The 20,848-nt window shown below is 45.2% G+C and overlaps 1 protein-coding gene across 3 annotated transcripts in view; it reads left to right on the forward strand.

Moving 5' to 3' along the window:
• Positions 1 to 400: 400 nt before the first annotated feature.
• Positions 401 to 20,848, forward strand: part of dse (dermatan sulfate epimerase) — a 138,211-nt gene continuing 117,763 nt past the window's right edge. For 2 of the 3 annotated variants that reach the window (XM_072251621.1, XM_072251624.1), the window contains exon 1: positions 401 to 608. The gene's annotated coding sequence lies outside the window, so the exon portion shown is untranslated. Of the gene's footprint in view, positions 609 to 758; positions 863 to 20,848 lie in introns of those variants that run through there. The other variant, XM_072251622.1, reaches the window with a different exon arrangement.

A 20,848-nucleotide genomic window follows, 5' to 3' on the forward strand; every position in this document is an offset into this window, starting at 1 on the left:
TCGATCAGGTCCTTCTCCCGACCATATGTGCTCACGTTGGCCCTTTCCTGCCTCCTTCTCCCTCCCCCAGCCAATCTCTCTTCTTAACACTGATGGTCACCTACCCCTCTGTTTTTGGCTCCTAACATCCCACCCTGCGGAATCGCTGACCCCAGATCTGTTCGCACCTTTGCCCATCCGCACCTGCCCTTTCTTGCTAAACTTCAGCACCTTCCTCTCACCTCCCGGAGTTCTGGGCGGAGGGAAAAGTTTCGGACTCTGTAACTCCGGCCGTTCTCTCCGCCTTGGCACCGGTTCCCGATCGAAGTTCGATGTAAGGGGAGATCTTCCCCACCACCCGCCCTCCGTCCCTCCCACCTTCCCTCTAGTCACCAATCACCGGAGGGTGACGTCGCCTCCCTCTTCCTCCTCCTCAGCCCCTCACTCCTCCTCGAAAGCTCCCGCTCTCACCATCAGCTGGAAAAATGTCCCGTCCTCGGGAATGGCAGTGACCGACGACCTTTCTCCTCGCCCCGTAAGTCCCGCTCTTGGCGGCAGCGGGGACGACGCCACTTGCCAGGCAAACCTCAGCTCGCATCCCCGCGGCGGAAAGTGAAAAAGAAAAAAAGGTAACGAGAATTTCCAGTGATGTGTGTTTTGTGGGGCGGGAGGGAGGGGGGGCCGAGGGGTTGGCGTCCACGTTTCATCCCCCTCCCGGATTGGGTCTGTGTGCGCGCGTTTCACGGTGTGGAACCGTCAGGGTGTGAGAGCAGTGATGGTGCCCCGGGGTCTTGGCGGACCCTCAACCCGGAGCGGGCAGAGGCCACCCTATCCACCATCTCCTCCTCCCGGGCTTCCCCGCCAGCTGGACCAAACTTTCGCCGTAAGCCTTTTAAATCCGCGACTGGTGCCGTACAACGGGTTAACGCGGGCTCGACCCAGCCTGATTTGGAGGTCCCGGGTTGGTAACTGGGTTTCGGCAAGAGAGAGAGAGGATTGCGGTAGATGCTGCTGTTTAGGGCGGGGAGATGCGGACTGGTAGTTGTCACCCGCCGGTTGCCTACGGTGGGGAGCTTTCGCCACGGCCACGGGTGGACTACTTCGGGAGGGTAGCCTTGCAAAGGGAGGGGGGTGTGGGAGGGATTCCGTGCAGGCGTACAGACTCCGGAGTTCTGATTTTGACCGTGGGTTGAGAAATAAACAGATGGACCTCTCCAGTCTGGTGCGGAGAATATGTGGCGGGGCAGGAGAGGGTTACACCCCCACCCCCCGTGGGTAGTTTACCCATTATCGGGAAACAGGATACGAAGAGAGGCGATTATTGTGGAAGTTTGGAGCCCAAATGTTTCTTCTTAAAGTGCACGATTCTGCAGTGTGCTTGACGTTTGCATTTATCCCCTTAGTTTACACTTTCCATCCTGTTAGGGAGATGAAATTGTACTGTGGAAATAAATACAGCAAACGAGAAAACGTATGCCAGCATCTGCTCCGTATTAATAACGTCTTCGGCATGTGGAGCTACTGAAGTCTGCGTTTCACCGAGGGGAACTTTCGGTCTTCTGTGTTCGTCGCTCCCGGGTAAACCGCAAGGGTTTTCTTATCGAGGACGGTATTAAAAACGAAACTTCTACCTATCCCTTGAACAGTACAAAGGACATCTTAAATTTGCCGCAGCCGTAGAATAGCCTTTATTTCTCCAGCCTCTAATCTGAATGATCCCACCCACCCTACTCATGGACTGTTTGTCCCAATCCCATCAAGGAAAAGTTCCGTAGCCTGCACGGCAGGACCACCAGAGTCACTTTCGCCAAGCAGTTAAGATTTTTCAACACCTCCGCCCACTAACCCACCCCTCCACCGTACTTAATTATTTCCTGTCAGAGTCACCTTATGTGCAGACCCTCCTGTACCCAGATACACTTTATGGACTATCTATGTAAATCAGCTGTCTTACATATAGTTGGTGTTTCTTCTGTGCTGCCTCAGATTCCGAGAAACAACTGTTTTGTTCTTGTGTACTGGAAATGCTATTAAACAATCTTAAATCTCGGGAAGAAAAAGAAAGTTTTGATTTACCGTAATACAGGCAAAGCTGAAGGTACTCTGCAGGTCAGATAGCATCTATGGAGGGGAATAAACAGTCCACGTTTTGGGCCAGTCCAAAATCCTCTCCAGATGCTGGGTGACCTGCCGAGTTCCTCCAGTGCGTGTGTGTTGTTCTGGATTTCCAGCATCTGTGGAATCTCTTGTGTTTATAATTTACAGCGATGGCCTAAGGCATTCATACAGACAGAACATTCAAAACCACAAGGAAAGTGCTTGATTGCAATAGTAAATGAGAATGGGCTACACCAGAGTATTTCAGTGGTGAATTCAGGCTAAGATAAGATTCTCAAAATTCAACAGGGAGGTACAGTAGGTGCTGGAAATATGGAGGTATTTGGTATTTGAAATATCGAGACAGGTATATGGAGGAATTTAAGGTGGGGGCTTATATGGGAGGCAGGGTTTGAGGCTCGGCACAACATTGTGGGCCGAAGGGCCTGTACTGTGCTGTACTATTCTATGTTCTATGAAATAAACGCAGGAGATATTGGAAATAGTGGGTCAGGCCACATCAGCAGAGAGAGTCAGAATTAACACAGTGAGTGAGGTCACTGTCGGTCAGGCTTGACCATGGGTTCTGCATCGTAGCTATCTAGAAACGCCTGTGGGCACGTGGCCAAGTGATTAAGGCATTGGACTACGATTTGAAGGTCGTGAATTCAAGCCCCAGCCGAGGCAGCGTGTTGTGTCCTTGAGCAAGGCACTTAATCACACAGTGCTCTGCGACGACACCGGACCCTTGGACAACATCGGTGTGGTGGAGAGGGGAGACTTGCAGCATGGGCAACTGCTGGTCTTCCATACAACCTTGCCCAGGCCTGCGCCCTGGAGAGTGAAGACTTTCCAGGTGCAGATCCATGGTCTTGCAAGACTAATGGATACTTTAATCTAGAAACGTGAGCCTGGGCGGTACAATGTGGAGAGTAAGCCGCTGCCTATGTTGCAGGCTTCACCTCTCCACCCAGCTGACGATTCCAACAGAATGGCAGAGACCGATACAGTTTGGCACCAGCAACATCTCAGGACTTGCTCGTCAGCGTAGAACTGTAAGTAGGACTGCCGTAGGGACACTAACTTCAGACATTTTCCTCGGGGTTTACTCTCGGAGCCGTACTCATGACCAAGTATAGCCGGAAGACAGTAGAGGTTTGAAATCAAAGTTTTCCTTCTCCTAGATGAGCTGCCAGCTATGGCCGACAAGCCTCATCTGCCTGAACGGACTGGTTTAAAGGCACCAGTAACCCGCCTTTGCCCCACCTCCTGTCAGTAGAAACAGTTCTGCTGGGCTTGGTAGCTAAGCCATACTTGAAGACCAGGGGCTGGACTTGGTTGTCAGAGGCTATTTGAGGCACACACCATTGGGAGCATTTAATAGGTCGTGGGAGCTTGTCCTCACTGCATCCCCCGGCTCTGACAACCTTCGGGAACCAATTTAACGTTGTAAATCAAAATCAAGAAAAGGTGGAACTGAAGCGGCTTGCAGAGAAAATGGGATGGGCAGAGAGAACAAAAGCCAATGACCCAGAGAGATTGAAAAGATGCTGAGTAAACGAGGCAGGTTGTGGCATGTCCAGAGCAGATATCAGTAAGAGGAGACTGAAATCCAAGGTACCAGAGACTGAGACGGGAACAATCTGCCTGCTTTCCTATAAAGCCCAATCTTATCACTTCTGTACTCATTTGTCTCTTCACATGCCTTATTTTGCTGTTTTGTTTATATTTCCATGGATAGATTAAAACTGTCTGTCCATACAAGTCGAAAAATACCAAAAATAGCTTTGGGATACTTTTATCTTCTTTCAATTTTGATTTTTATCTCCACTCTCTTTCTTCAATTTGTCCCAAGCACACTTAGTAACTTGCTTGTTGAACATCTAATTTAATGTACGGTACTTGGAAAGACCATAAGATATAGGCGCAGAATTAGGCCATTTGGCCCATCAAGTCTGCTCTACCAGTTCATCATGGCTGATCCGATTTTTCCTCTCAGCTCCAACCTCCTCCCTTCTCCACGTAACCCTTCATACCCTGAACAATCAAGAATCTATCAGCCTTTGCCTTAAAAAATCTTAAAGACTTGGCCTCCTTGGCTGCCTGTGACAAAAAATTCCATAGGTTTACTACTGTCTGGCAAAAGAAATTCCTCCTCGTCTCTGTTCTAAGGCTCTATTCTGAAGCTGTGTCCTCTGGTCTTAGACTCTCCCACCATAAGAAATACCCTCTCCACATCCACTACATCGAGGCCTTTCACCATTTGGTAGCTTTCAATTAGGTCACCCCTCATTCCCTCATTCTTCTGAATTCTAGTGAATACAGGCCCAGAGACATCAAATGCTCTTCATATGACAAGCCATTCAATTTCAGAATCAGTTTCATGAACTTCCTTTGAACCCTCTCCAGTTTCAGCACATCCTTTCTAACATTAGGGGTCCAAAACTGCTCACAATACTCCAAGTGAGGCCTCACCTGTTCTTCATAAAGTCTCAACATTACATCCCTACTTTTATATTCTATTCATCTTGAAATGAATACTAATATCATTTGCTTTCCTCACCTGCAAATTAACCTTTTAAGGAATCCTACCCAAGGACTCCCTAGTACCTTTCTGCCTCAGATTTTTGTATTTTCTCTCCATGTGGAAAATAGTCAGCCCTTTCATTTCTTCTACCAAAGTGCATGACCGTACACTTCCCAACACTATATTCCACCTGCCACTTCCTTGCCCATTCTCCTAATCTGTCGGTCTTCCTGTAGCCCCTCTACTTCCTCAAATTACCTGCCTCTCCACCTATCTTTATATCATCTGCAAACTTTGCAACAACGCCTTCCAAATCAATGACATATAACATAAAAAGCATCGGTCGCAACACAGACCTGTCTAGAACACCACTAGTCACTAGTAGCCAAGCAGAAAAGGCTTCCTTTATTTCCACTTTTTGCTTCCTGCCCATCAGCCACTGCTTTATCCATGCTAGAATCTTTCTTATGATACGATGGGCTCGTAACTTGTTAAGCAGCCTCATTTGTGCCACCTTGTCAAAGGGCTTCTGAAATTCCAAGTACACAAAATCAACCAATTCTCCCTTGTCTGTCCCGCATGTTATTTATTCAAAGAATTGGAAACTGATTTGCCAGACAAGATTTTCCCTTGAGGAAACCATGCTGACTACGGCCTATTTTATCATGTGCCTCCAAGTACCCTGAGACCTCATCATTAATAGTTTACTCCAACAGCTTCCCAATCACTGAGGTCTGACTAACTGGCTTATAGATTCCTTTCTGCCTCTCTCCCTTCTTGAAGAGTGGAGTGACATTTGCAATTTTTCAGTCTTCCAGAACCATTCTTGAAAGATCATTACTAATGCCTCCACAATATCTTCAGCCACCTCTTTCAGAGTCCTGGGGTATACACCATCTGTTCCAGGTGATTTGACTACCCTCAGACCTTTCAGTTTCCCAAGAACCTTCTTTCTAGCAATGGTAACTTCACACAGTTCATGACCCCTGACACCTGGAACTTCCACAAACTGCTAGTGTCTTGCATAGTGAAGACTGATACAAAATACTTACTCAGTTCATCCGGTATTTCCTTCTCTCCCACTACTACCTCTCCAGCATCGTTTTCCAGCAGTCCAATATCCACTCTCACTTCTTTTCTACACTTTATGTATCTGAAGAATCTTTTGGTGTTCTCTTTAATATTATCAACTTGCTTACTTTCATATTCTGTTGTTTCCTTCTTAGTGACTTTTTTAGTTACCTTTTGTTGGTTTTCAATAGCCTACCAATCCTTTAACTTCTGATTAATTTTTGCTCTATTATATACCCTGTCTTTGGTTTTTTCTTGTCTTTGATTTCTGTTGTTCACCACAGTTGTGTCATCTTGCTTTTAGAATATTTCTTCCTTTTTGGGATGTACATACCCATGCCTTCCGAATTGCTTCCAGAAATTCCAGCCATTGCTGCTCTGCCATCATCCCTGCCAGTGTTCTTTTCCAATCAATTCTGGCCAACTCCTCTCTCATGCTTCTGTAATTCCCTTTACTCTGCTGTATTGGTGATGCATCTGGCTTTAGCTTGTCCTTCCCAGATTTCAGGGTGAATTCGATCATGTTATGATCTCTTGTCCCTAAGGGTTATTTTACCTGAGCCTGTCTAGACAGTTCCAGTTCATTGCACAACACTCAACCCTGAATAGCTGATCCCCTAGTGGGCTCAACCACAAGTTGCTTTAAAAAGCCATCTCGTAGGCATTCTAGAAATTCCTCCTCTTGGAATCCAGCACCAACCTGATTTTCTCAATCTTCCTGCAGATTGAAATCCCCATGACTATTGTAACATTGTCCTTTTGGCGTGCATTTTCTATCTCCCTACTCCTTTTTGGGGGTCTGTATACAATTCCCATCAGGTTTTCTTTGGGTTTACCCTTACAGCTCCTTAGCTTTATCCACAATGTTCAACACTTTCCGACCATATGTCACCTGTTTTGATTTCATTTTTATCAGCAGAGCAATGCCGCCCGCTCTGCCTTCCTGCCTGTCCTTTCAATTTAATGAGTATCCTTGGACATTAAGCTCCCAGCTATAATCTTCTTTCAACCATGATACAACATCATACCTGCCAATCTGTAAGTTCATCTACCTTATGCTGTATACTACGTGCATTCAAATACAACACCTTCAATCCTGTACTCACCCTTTTTGATTTTGGCGGCCTTTTACGTTGCAACTCATCCTGCTGACTGCATTTTTGCCCAATCAACAGCCTCTCCTCACTACACATTGCCTCTGCTTGTAAACCAACTACCACATCTTCAGCATGATCATTCTGGTTCCTATCCCCCTGACAAATGAGTTTAAACCCTTCCGAACAACTCTAGCCACCCTGCATGCAAAGGCATTGGACCCTCACTGGTTCAGGTGTAACCCACCCTTTTTTTTGTAGAGTTCGTACCTTCACCAGAAGAGAACCCAATGATCCATAAATCCAAGCACCCGCCCCCTGCACCAGTTCCTCAACCACGCATTCACTTGCCATATCATCCTATTCCTACCATCGCTGGCATGTGGCACAGGCAGCAATCAAGAGATTACTACCCTGTATGTCCTGTTTCTCCTCTTTCTACCTAGCTCTCTAAAATCTCTCTTCAGGACATCCTCACCTTGTCTACCTATGTCATCGGTGCCAATATGTACCAAGACTTCTGGCTGCTTGTACTTCCCCTTGAGAATGCCATGGACTCGATCTGGGACATCCCTGATCCAGGAACCAGGGAATCAACATACCATCTGGTTTTCTCCATTGCGCACACAGAACCTCATCTCTGTTCCTATGACTATGGAATCTCCTAACAACACTGCAGTCCCCTTCACCTCTCTGCTCTTCTGAGCCACAGCACCAGACTCTGTGCCAGAGACCCGGTCTCTGTGGCTCCCACTGGTAGTTCATCCCCTCAATAGTAACTAAAGTTGAAGCACAGGATAGATTATTTACTGCTTTCCACAACGCCTCTATATGTTGCACAAAATGACCATGAATTTCTGGATGCCTGTCATGTTAATTGTTACACCCCTGGCGTTTCGGGCAGCAATGAATGTCCTTCTTCTCTGGTGGTGTTAAATCCAAGGATGGGTTTCTTTCTCTTGCCTTTAATTTAAATGCGTATCCATGAAATGCATGTTCCTCCAGCTTTTTGTGTGTCTTGCTGAAGATTCACAGCTCTTTCGTCATGAAATCCAGAGGGCGGTTATTCAAGTATAAGATAGGATTCTTGCTTGCTGCCTGTTACGCCGCTGGCATTTAGGACAGCAATGGAGGTCCTCCATCTCCAGTGGTGTTCAGCTGTTCTCCATCCTGCCAGTAGCTTCATCTTGTTACTCACGTCAGTCATGCAAGTCCCAGGTGGAGACGCAGGAATACTGCAGCACTCAGCTGTAGAAGGATGTTCATTACTTTTTCTGTAACAGTTTTGTTTTACCAGTCAGTGTTGTTAGCCCTGAGCTGAACCCCAAAACTTGGAGGTCTGGTGGAACTCTCCTAGTCTGGCCTCTACCTTTTGATCTGTTTGGCGTGATTGAACCTGCCAGGAGCCAAGGCATAAGGCCCTGACTCTAGCCAATATGCAACACTGAGGCATGTAAGCCTTCAAGGTTGTGATCCTGTTGGAGAAGCCCCAGGAAATTAATACCAAATTTAGCACTTTCAGATAATCAAGCAGTCCAATCTAAAGTCACATTTCTGAATTTCAGATTTTGTTTTCTGCCACTTGATCTGGTACTTGACTTTTTTTGGGTATCTATGATTCAGTCTAGAGTTGCAGAGTCCATGTCGTTATACGGCACAGAAGCAGGCCCTTCAGCCCACTGGCCCATGCCAGCCACAGCAGCCATCCTGCCTGTTCCAGCTGTCCTCCTTCGGCCCATAATCTTCCAAGACCCTCCCCTCCTTGTAGCTGTTCTAATACCTCTTAAATTGTACCTACCTTGCCCACTTCCTCTGGCAGCTCATTCCGGGTACCCCCTTCCTTCAGTGCAGAGAAGTTACCTCTCAGGTCTACTTCAGGTGAACATATTTACACTACGTAAAGCCAGCACTGCCACAGATTGATAATTTTCATATTTCTGATAAAACATCTCCAACCCTAAATAACATAACTTGCCTCAATGTTTCTCAATACTTGCAGATCTTCATTGTTTGCCACTTTATAAACACTCAGAGTTCAACGTTGTATGAAAATTTACAATAGTCTCCCCCTCCCCCACACACTCTATTCTTCACTAATCCAACAGCTACTAGATTAGCCCTCTAGAAGAAGGCAGTGGCAGACCATTCCTGTAGGAAAATTTGCCAAGAACAATCATGGTCATGGAAACACCATGGTCGCCCACGTCAAACAACACAGTATAACAAGCAGATGAACTAGATTATTTCCTACTTTGGCTTCAAATATATTCCCAATTTTAATTACTGTGCCTTTGGCACCTCTGCATCTGGCTCCCAAAGTTTCTATTTCTTCATTTAGTGGTTTGAGGCTTCTGAGAAACCCATCATTATTTTCCATCACTAATTACACTATTGAAAACATTGGAGCTCTGCTGAAAGTATTACAATAGTCTTGCATAAATGGTAAATTGCTTTATTGTTGTCGCTTGTATTGAGCAGTTTTGGAACTCTTATCTAAGAATGGATGCGCATTGGAGAGGGTTCAAAGGAGGTTCAAGAAAATGATATTGGAATCAGTAGGCTTATCATATGAAGAGTATTTGATGGCTCTGGGCCTCTCCTCACTAGAATTCTGAAAAATGAGGGGTGACCTCATTGAAACCTATCCAATGTTGAAAAGCCTTAATAGAGTGGATGTGGAAAGGATGTTTCTTGTGGTTGGGGAGTCCAAGACTAGAGGACACAGCCTCAGAATAGAAAGGTGTCCTTTTAGAAAGGAGATGAGGAACTTTTTAGCCAGAGAGCGGTGAATCTGTGGAATTTGATGCCAAAGGTGGGTGGGGGCTAAGTCGTTGGGTACATTTAAGGCAGAGATTGGTGGATTCTTGATTAGTCAACACATGAAGGGATACGGCGAGAAGGCTGGAGATTGGGGCTGAGAGAGAAAATCGATCAGCCATGATGAAATGCCAGAGAAGACTCGATGGGCCAAATGGCCTAATTCTGCTCTTATGGTTACCGAGAAGGTGCAAGGCCCTAACAGGTTAGGTTGTGAGAACAAGAGTGAATCTCATCGTCACAGGAAACTATTCAATAGTCTTATAAGAGTGAGATAAAAGTCTCCCTGAGGATGTGGCACGTGCTTTGAGGCTTTTTGTGTTTTCTGCCTAATGGGAGAGGTTTCAATAGGTTCATTTAATGTCTGAGAAATGTATACAATATACATCCTGAAATTCTTTTTCTTCGCAAACATCCACGAAAACAGAGGAGTGCCGCAAGGAATGAGTGATAGTTAAAACGTTAGAACCCCAAAGTCCGCCTCAGCTCCCCCCTCCCACGCATAAGCATCGGTAAGGCAACGACCCCCACCCCCACCCCTACCAGCAGAAATCATCAGCGCCCTCCACCGAGCACTCAAGCGTGCAGCAAGCATCAATGAAGACACAGACTTGCAGTACCCCAAAGACTACTTGTTCACCCGGTAATTTGACATGCTGCAGGCTCTCTCTTTCCCTCCCTAATAAGGGAAAAAGAGGTGTTCCCATTTCACAGGGAGAGTGGAGACATAACATCATAAATCAATGAGTTGTTTGTTAAAAGTCTGTTGCGTCGCTTTTTCTGAGCGCCCCAGAAAGGTGCAGCTCTCCAGTCACACAACCCCAGCAGCTAACCTGCTGCACCCGATGTTCCGTGTTCTCCCGCGGCGCTTCAGTCAGGGGCACCAGCCTAGAATCAGCACGTCTCCCGAGCCATGAAAATCCGGAACCCAGAAGGCGCACTCTCCTTCCAGGCTGCGTCCTTGGGATATCAAAAAGTGGCTGGTTATGAGGCCCTGAGAGTGGGTTCATTCCCGTGAAGAACAGAAGTCAGCGTATAACTCCAGGTCAGGGTCTTCAAAAGGACCTAGAAAAGGGAAAACAAAAGAGATATCAAAGATAGAAATAGAGCTGTTTCCAAAGATGCAAGCAAAGGAGTGGCTGTTTAGTGCCATCTTGACTTCACTCTGCCTATGAAGGAGGGAAGAGTATGGAGGGAAGGCAGGCCAATGGGGTTGTGAGGAATATTAAATCAGTCATGATCAAATGGTGGAGAAGACTGAATGGGCCGAGTAACTTAATTCTGCTCCCCTGTCTTATGGAGAAGGGAGAATGTCTGAATCAGTCACATCTTTAATTATGCCAGCTGCTTAATCACAGTAGCAAGAAGTGTAGGCACACACCATGGAGGTGAAACCAGTTTCTGTGGTTGCTGTACCAAGTTGTGATAAGTCTGATTGGGTGGTGGGGTGGAGCTATGTCTCAACCTAAGGAGGTGTAAGCTGCTCCTTCCCTCTGCCAACCTGCAGGTCACCCTTGGGCAAGGTGTAGCACCTGCTTAGCCCCCCGATCAGCGAGTAGGTGACGGATGGTGATATGAGCAGCTGGTGCATATCACAGGTCCTGGTTATGGAAACAATGACACCAGGCAGACAATCTCTGAAGGGTATTGATAATGGCTGTGGTCACCTGTCTTGTAAAGACACTGCCCAGAAGAAGGCAATGGCAAACCACTTCTGTAGAAAAATTTGCCAAGAACAATCATGGTTATAGATTATGACTGCCCGTGTCTTACGACACGGCACGATGATGATGATATGTCTGATAGAATGTTTTATTTTATAGTGCATTGTTAAATACTGGCAAATTTTCTATAGCTCCTGAGGAAGTAGAGGCGTTAGTGAGCTTTCTTGTCCCTGGCATTAACGCAGTAGGACCAGGAGAGGCTATAAATGATGTTTGCTCCAAGGAACTTGAAACTAGGAACACTAGATCTCAGCACTATTGATGTAAACAGCAGTATGTGCACCTCTCCACCTCCTCAAGTCAATGACCAGCTCTTTTGGCTGACATTGAGAAGAAGGTTGTTGTCATGACACCATGTCACCCGGCTCTCTAACTCTGTATTCTGACTCATTGTTATTTGAGACGCAAGAGCAGTATCCGGCCATGCAGTCATGAGAGTACAGGGAGCAGAGTGGGATGCTGGGGATCCAGTACTGAGGATAATCATGGCAAAGCTGCTGATCCTTTCTGACTGCTGTCTGTTGGTCAGGAGGTCAAGGATCCAGTTGCAAAGGGAGGTGCTGAATCCTTGAGGTCAAGGATTTTGGAGATGAGTTTACTTGGAATGAGCTGCACTCAATAACCAATAGTTTAACATTGGTGTCTTTCCTGTCCAGATGGCCCAGAGATGAGTATAGGGAGGGCCGGGAGCTGGCATCTTGCCGTGGTTGATGTTCTGTGGGAGGCTGGATTTAATGAGTGCCACGATCAGCCTCTCAGCCCTTCTTGTTGCCGGTTACAATGAAAGCACCAGGTGACAGTGAAGGTTTAACAGTATATTACGAACACGATGTGATGTGTCCATCACCAGGAGCTCCACCACCCTGGCCATGCTCTCTCCTCACTGCTGCCATCAGGAAGAAGGTACAGGAGCCTCAGGACCTATGCCACCTGGTTCAGGAACAGTTATTACCCTCAACTGTCAGGCTCTTGAACAAAAGGGTTTAACTTCACTTTCCCCATCACTGAAGTGTTCCCACAGCCAATGGACTCACTTTCAAGGACTCCTCATCTCCTGTTCTCTATTTATTGCTTATTTATTTATATTATTATTTCTTCTTTTTGTATTTGCACAGTGTGTTGTCTTCTGCACGCTTGCTGAACACCCTAGTTGGGTGGTCTTTCATTGATTATCTTATAGTTATTATTCTATGGAGTATGCCCACAAGAAAATGAATCTCAGGGTTGTATATGGTGACATATATATACCTTGAGAATAAAGTTAACTTTGAACTTTGTAGGGAAGCCTCAGGTCAAATTGGACTAGTCAAAGAACACTGAGGCTGTCTACAAGAAGGGTCAGAGCCGTCTCTATTTCCTGAGGAGACTGAGGTCCTTTAACATCTGTTGGACGATGCTGAGGATGTTCTACGAGTCTGTGGTGGCCAGTGCTATCGTGTTTGCTGTTGTGTGCTGGGGCAGCAAGCTGAGGGTAGCAGACACCAACAGAATCAACAAACTCATTCGTAAGGCCAGTGATGTTGTGGGGATGGAACTGGACTCTCTGACGGTGGTGTCTGAAAAGGTGCATGCATCTTGGACAATGTCTCGCATCCGCTGCATAATGTACTGATTGGGCACAGGAGTACATTCAGCCAGAGACTCATTCCACCGAGATGCAACACAGAGAGTCATAGGAAGTCATTCTTGCCTGCGGCCATCAAACTTTACAACTCCTCCCTTGGAGGGTCAGACACCCTGAGCTAATAGGCTGGTCCTGGACTTATTTCCTGGCATAATTTACATATTTACATATTACTATTTAACTATTTATGGTTTTATTACTATTTAATTATTTATGGTGCAATTGTAACGAAAACCAATTTCCCCCGGGATCAATAAAGTATGTCTATGACTACGACTATGACTAGGTCCTGGTGTTCCCATGTGCCTGCCATCCTTGGTGCTGGTAGTTAGTGGTGCAAATCTGCCGAATTTGCTTTTCCCAAGTTTCAAAATCTAATGCTCCTGAATGGATTACTGCATCCAAATGAAAATAGTCAGTAGGTTGTGACGTATTCTAAATCTGCCAGGTGTTTGTAGCTTAATCTATCTTAATTCCTCAATAAAACAAAATTTCAACATCAAAAAGTTTTCTTCCATGTTGTAGCAATAAGTCGTAAGGAAGCCAAAAAATCACTTTTATTCCATTTTGAGACTGTCAGAGCTGCTGTCCTCATCCAGTAATAATTGCCTTTAATGTATCCATGTCGGGGAATACTGAGGCTTTCAGCATAATGTGTATCACCCTGTGGTACCCAAAATACTTCGTACCACAGTCACAAATATGTACTGGATGAACTCAGCCGGACCAGCAGCATCCCCTGGGAGGTTTGGTGTCGCAACTCTGCAGCAGGAAATAACTGCAGTCAGTCTGGGTATGGTTTATTTTCAATAAGAAAATAGCAAAGAAAATGAAATTATGAAAAATATGAAAAAATAATTTTAAATGGAGGAAATTCGGAAGGTTCAGGAAAGATTCATCCCAGAGATGAAGAAATATTCTAAAAGGAGCATGGCTGATGAGGAAAGTCAAAGACAACATAATAGCAAAAGAGAGGGCATAAAACATAGCAAATATTAATGGGAAGGGAGAGTATTGGGAGGCTTTTTTAAAAAACAACAGAAAAAAAGTTTGAAAGTCATTAAGAGAGAAAAGATGAGCTAGCCGATAATATAAAGGAGGATACAAAAAGTTCCTGATATATAAAGAGTGAAAGAGAGACGAGAGTGAATATTGGACCACAGGAAATTGATGCTGGAAAGGTAATAATGGGGGGGGGGGGCAGGATGCAAAGAAATAGCGGACAAACTGAAGAAGTATTTTGTGTCAGTCTTCACTGTGGAAGATCAGTAAAATGCCAGATGTGAGAGAGTCAAGTGCTAAAAGTGAGTATTGTGGCTAACACTAAGGGAAGCTGAAAAGTCTGAACGTAGATGAATCACCTGGACTAGATGTACTACAGCCCAGGAGTCTGAAAGAAGTAGCTGAAAAGATTGTGAAGGAATTAGTAGTGATCTTTCAAGAATCACTAGATTCTGGAATGGCTCCTGGGGACTGGAAAATTGTAAATGTCCCTCCAAGTAGTGTGTAGTGTATATGGATTTCAGCAAGGCATTTGATAAGGTGCCCCATGCAAGGCTTATTGAGAAAGTAAGGAGGCATGGGATCCAAGGGGACATTGCTTTGTGGATCCAGAGCTGGCTTGCCTACAGAAGGCAAAGAGTGGTTGTAGACGGGTCATATTCTGCATGGAGGTCGGTGACCAGTGGTGTGTCTCAGGGATCTGTTCTGGGACCCCTATTCTTTGTGATTTTCATAAATGACCTGGGTGAGGAAGTGGAGGGATTGTCGTACTCGATCAGACCCGATGCAATAGCAATAGTACCACAAATACACTAACACACGTAATTCTTTTCAAAGCTTTATTCTCTACTCCTAGCATGCTATGGGGGAAGTTACAGACTGATCTCCCAAAAGAGCCAGTCCAGAAACTGCCCCCGAATTACACAATTGTCCACAATTTATAACATTGATCAGGTAGCAGGAAATCTTACCATTACAAGTTTAAACAATATTAGAATCATTTCAATCACATGCTACGATACAATTAGATGTAAGATAATCATTGGTCAGTTAGTTATAATTATTTTAAGCCAAAGCTCACCCATCAGTTCCCCATTCGGACCCTTCCCCTTTTCTTCAGAACATTCTAGTCCCTACACTATACTTCCTATATTTAGCTATACCTTGAGCTGCTTCTGCAAGATCAGATAGTTCCTTATTTCAGCCTTTGCCTATCTTTAGACAACAATGACTAGTACGTCACCGGCTGCTGGGTAAATCTTCTTTCTAACTTGTCCAAAGCAGTTAGCTAAGACAAGGTGATTGATCATTAATTAATCATTGTCCTCTGTTTTTCCCCCTATTTACCTATCCCTTCATTCTATCAGGATGGGTTAGTAAATTTGCTGATGACACAAGGGTTGGGGGTGTTGTGGATAGTGTGGAGGGCTGTCAGAGGTTACAGCGGGACATTAATAGGATGCAAAACTGGGCTGAGAAGTGGCAGATGGAGTTCAACCCAGATAAGTGTGAGGTGGTTCATTTTGGGAGGTCAAGTATGATGGCAGAATATAGTATTAGTGGTAAGACTCTTGGCAGTGTGGAGGATCAGAGGGATCTTGGGGTCTGAGTCCATAGGACGCTCAAAGCTGCTACACAGGTTGACTCTGTGGTTAAGAAAGCATATGGTGCATTGGCCTTCATCAATCGTGGGATTGAGTTTAAGAGCCAAAAGGAAATGTTGCAGCTATATAGGACCCTGGTCAGACCCCGCCTGGAGTACTTTGCTCAATTTTGGTCGCTTCTCTGCAGGAAGTACGTGGAAACCATAGGAAGGGTGCAGGGGAGATTTACAAGCGTGCTTTAGGAGAATAGGTGAATCGACCTTTTCTCCTTGGAGTGATTGAGAATGAGAGGTGACCTGATAGAGGTGTACAAGATAGTCAGAGGCTTTTTCCCAGGGCTGAAATGGCTAGCACAAGAAGGCAGATTTTTGAGGTGCTTGGGGGTAGGCGCAGAGGAGATGTCAGGGGTAAGTTTTTTATGCAGAGAGTGGTGAGTGTGTGGAATGGGCTGCCGGTGGCGGTGGTGGTGGTGGCAGAAACAATAGGGTCTTTTAAGAGACTCCTGGATGGCTACATGGAGCTTAGAAAAATAGAGGGCTATGGGTAAGCCTAGGTAGTTCTAAGGTAAGGACATGTTCAGCACAGCTTTGTGGGCTGAAGGGCCTGTATTGTGCTGTGGGTTTTCTGTGTTTCTGTAGAAGCAAAAGAAAGGAAATTGTAGGCCATTTACCCTGATTTCAGTGGTTGGAAAGATATTGAAGTATATTATTAAGGATGAGGTTTCAGAGTACTTGGAGTCACATGCAGAAGACAACCACCATGCAGTCACTTTGCATTCAGCTGAGTTTAGACTCCATCTCCAGGCATGTTGCCTGTGTCTACATATGCTACAGTTGGCAGTGAATATCCATGTTCAGTGATAATATAGTAAATTATAAAGTTTGGATTGTGTAAACCTTGAAGATAAACTGAAGGGGTCTGATGTCAGGGTACTTGAAAATTACAGTGTTCATCTTTTCATGCACTAACATAAAAATTTAAATAGTTCATTATAGTTCTGGTTGTGAGGAGGCTACAGAGCATTCACACCAGGACCGCCAGACTCAGTATTAGTTATTTCCCCTAAGCTGTCCGGCTGATTAACACTCCACCCGCTAATCACCTGTACGACCTGGCATTTTTGCAGTGTGAGTTGACGTATTGAAGGCGTAGGATCGCTGCGCCATGGCATGTACGGGCTGAATCAAGCTGGCAGGGTCCGGGCTCGAGAATGAGGACGAGCCAGTGTATGGCCATTGCCGAAGTAGACTTGGAGTAGTGGATCCAAGGCAAGCTGCGGTGGGGCAGCAGGGCCCATGCCCAAGAGCAAGGGACGAGCCGATGTTTGACCAGCTGGAAAGGTTGGGTATGGGCCAAAGTGCTGGGCTACATTGAAGAGGTTAGGGTGTTGGGCCAGAGGCGAAGGACAGACTAGCTGCTCAGTGAGGATTTCTCATCTCTGCACTGAACTGAGGCTGTGAACTTAAGTTCTGAATAATAAACTCCTTACTTCTGACATTATTTTTATATAATTCTTTATCCGTGGACTCACTTTACACCGCACGCTGTCTGAGCAGTGCTCCCAGGATAATCAAGGACACGACCCACCCAGCCAACACACTTTTCGTTCCTCTTCCCTCCGGGAGAAAGTTCAGGAGCTTGAAGACTTGTACGGCCAGATTTGGGAACAGCTTCTTTTCGACTGTGATAAGACTGCGGAACGGATCCTGACCCGGATCTGGGCCATACCCTCCAAATATTCGGACCTGCCTCTCAGTTTTTTTGCACTACCTTACTTCCCATTTTTCTATTTTCTATTTATGGTTTATAATTTAAATTTTTAATATTTAATGTTTGTAATCCAGGGAGTGGGAAGGGCAGAATCAAATATCGCTGTGATGATTGTACGTTCTAGTACCAATTGTTTGGCGACAATAAAGCATAAAGTATCTCTTTTGGCAGTCTGAGGTACCCACCTGCTTCAAGCAGCCTTGAATTCTACTGGTGTCTAAGAAGCATGTGGTAACTTGCCTCAATGACTATCGTACAGTAACACCTGCATCCACTGTGATGAAGTGTTTTGAGAGGTTGGTGATGAAGCACATCAATTCCTGCCTGAGAAGCAACTTGGATCCGTTCCAATTGGCCTATCATCACCACAGGTCAACAGCAGATGCCATTTCATTGACTCTTCACTCAACCTTGGAACATCTGGACAACAAAGATGCATACATGAGGATGCACTTTATTGACTACAGCTCAGCATTCAATCATATCGTTACCACAAAACGAGCATTCAAGGCCTTGGCCTCAAAATCTCCTTGTGCAATCGGATCCTCTATTTCCTCACTTGCAGACCCCAGTCAGTTCGAATTGGGAACAACATCTCCTCTACGATCTCCATCAGCACAGATGCACCACGTGCCTGTGTGCTTAGCCCCCTGCTCTACTCACTTTATACTTATGCTATTACTACTACGCCGACTCAGGTCTAGGGAGCCGGCACAATGACGGACTCTCCACTTCTCCCTCTCCCTGATCAGCGTGTTCAGTTCACCTACATTAGCCGCGCCGCTGTCTTCTAGGAGCGTGTTGACCATAGTCTTGGGAGGGCGCCCAGGGTTCATCCTCCCATGCTTGGGCTCTCTTATGATGACTAAGCTGGTAGCTCGCAGTGGCGTAGACAGTGCCCCACTAGTTGTAGTCTTCTCGCCTTGATTTTACAACACCACTGTCATTGGGCAAATCAAAGGTAGTGACAAATCAGCATATAGAAGGGGGAATGAAAATCTCTAAGTGGTGCCATAACAACAGCCTCTCACTCAATGTGAGCAAGACCAAGGAGCTGACTATTGACTTCAGGAAGACACCGGAGGTCCATGAGCCAGTCCTCATTGGGGGATCAGAGGTGGAGAGGGTTAGCATCTTTAAATTCCTCAGTGTTATCATTTCAGAAGATCTGTTCTGGTCAATTATGAAGACAGCACTGCAGCACCTCTGCTTCCTTAGAAGTTTGAGAAGTTTTGGCATGACATCTAAAACTTTGAAAAACTTCTATAGATGCATAGCAGAGAGTATATTGACTGGTTGAATCACAGCCTGGCATGGAAACACCAATGGCCTTGAATGGAAAATCCTAGAAAATGTAGTGGATACACGTCAGTCCCTCATGGGTAAAACCATTCCTACTATGAGCACATCTATACTACGCGCCGTCACAGGAAAGCAACATCCATCATCAGGTATCCCCACCACCCAGGACATGTACACTTCTTGCTGCTGCCATCAGGAAGGAGGTACAGGAGCCTCAAGACTCACACCACCAGGTTCAGGAACAGTTCCCACCCCTCAACCATCTCCTGAACTAAAGGGAATAACTTGACTCAAATTCACTTGCCCCATCTCTGCACTATCACAATCTCTTCAAGAATTCTTCTTTGCATGTTCTTGATATTTATTGCTTGTTTATTTATTATTATTTCTTTTTGTTTCTTTAGTATTTCAGTTTGTTGGCTTGTGCATCTCAGTTGTTTCTCTGACCTGTTGGGTGTGGTTTTTCAATGATTCCATTACTGTATCTTACTTGGATTTACTGAATATGCCCACAAGGAAATGCATTTCAGGGTTGTATGTGGTGACATGTATGCACCTTGATAGTAAATTTACTTTGAGCTTTATTCTTAATTGTTGAATCTTGTTTTTTTTTTAATTACATGGCACGCAAATGATGCAAATTCTTGATGAATAAAGTTGTTCCCTGAAATACCCGTTTGAGCTGATTTGGCCAAATGCCTTCCTCTCTTCACCTCCAAACCACAACAACTTTAACCTGCTCTCAATCATTTATCGTGTCATGTCCTTACTGCTTGGTGCCTGATCATTTAATTATAAGCTCAAGTTGATCAAATTTCGCATGATATCTTAGTAAATGTGATCCAATCGTGGCATCTTCAACTTGCTAGCCGAATGGGAACTAACACAGCTATCCTGTTAAGACAGTCGATTGCTTAAGTGTTAGATGTGACAAAAATCAGAATATGATTACTGAGTCTTGGGAAGTTAATCCAAATATTGCAGAGGAATTACAGTGAAATGGGCAGCAGGGTAACATTGTAGCTAGCGTAACACTTTACAGCCCCATCTATAACATCCGGGTTCAATTCCCACTGGTATGGATGAGAGGAGTTTGTATGTTCTTCCTAGGACTGTGGGTTTTCTCTGGGTGCTTCCACGTGTGAAAGATGTATGAGTTAGATATCAGATGTGGGCGTGGGCGTGCGATGCTGGCACTGGAAGTGTGTCGACACTTGCCGGCTGCCCCCAGCACATCTTCAGACTGTTGCTGTTTGATGCAAATGACACCTTTCACTGCCTGTTTCGATGTACGTGTGATAAATAGGTGTGAAGGGACTCGGGATAGAACGGATGGTGATAAAGCATGCAGTCAGGTTGTCAGGAACTGTTGGCAGATGATAGGACAAAATTGCAGCCAGCAGGGTGAGTATCAGTGCATTGGGGATTCAGAATCAAAAAGAGGAGCATATACAATACTCAAAGTGCTATATCTCAATGCATGGTGGGTGAGAAATAAAGTGGGTGATCTTTTTGCACTGTTACAGATTATCAGGTATGATATTGTGGCCATGATTGAATCGTGGCTGAAGGATGGTTGTAGTTGGGAGCTGAATGACCAAGGTTACACGTATCAGAGGGATAGGAAGGTAGGCAGAGGGGGTGGTGTGGCTGTACTGGTAAAGAATGGCATCAAATCAATAGAAAGATGTGGTATAGGATCGGAAGATTTTGAATCCTTGTGGATTGAGTTAAGAAGCTGCAAGGAATGCTAATGTCAATTATATACAGGCCTCCAAACAATGGCTGGTATGTGGACTGCAGATTACAATGGGAAATAGAAAAGGCACGTCAAAAGGGCAATGTTCTGATAGTCATGGGTGATCTTGACTTGCAGGTCGATTGGGGAAAATTGGGTTGGTAATGGTTCTCGATAATGAGTTTTTAGAATGTCTACAAGATGGCATTTTAGAGCATTTTGTTATTCAGTCTACTAGGGGATAAGCTGTACTGGTTTGGGTGTTGTGCAATGGACCAGAGAAGATTAGGGGGCTTAAGGTCTTAGGAGGCACTGATTATAATATGATTGAGTTCCATTTGAATTTTGATGGGGAGAAAGTAAAGGAAATTACATTGGTATGAGAGAGGAGGTGGCCAAGGTAAACTGGAAGGAGCTGCTGGCAGGGGTGACAGCAGAGCAGCAATGGTGTGAGTTTCTGGGAAAAATGAGGAAGGTGCAGGATAGATGTATTCCAAAA

Source organism: Mobula birostris, chromosome 2 (assembly GCF_030028105.1).
Source record: "Mobula birostris isolate sMobBir1 chromosome 2, sMobBir1.hap1, whole genome shotgun sequence".
NCBI lineage: Eukaryota > Metazoa > Chordata > Chondrichthyes > Myliobatiformes > Myliobatidae > Mobula > Mobula birostris.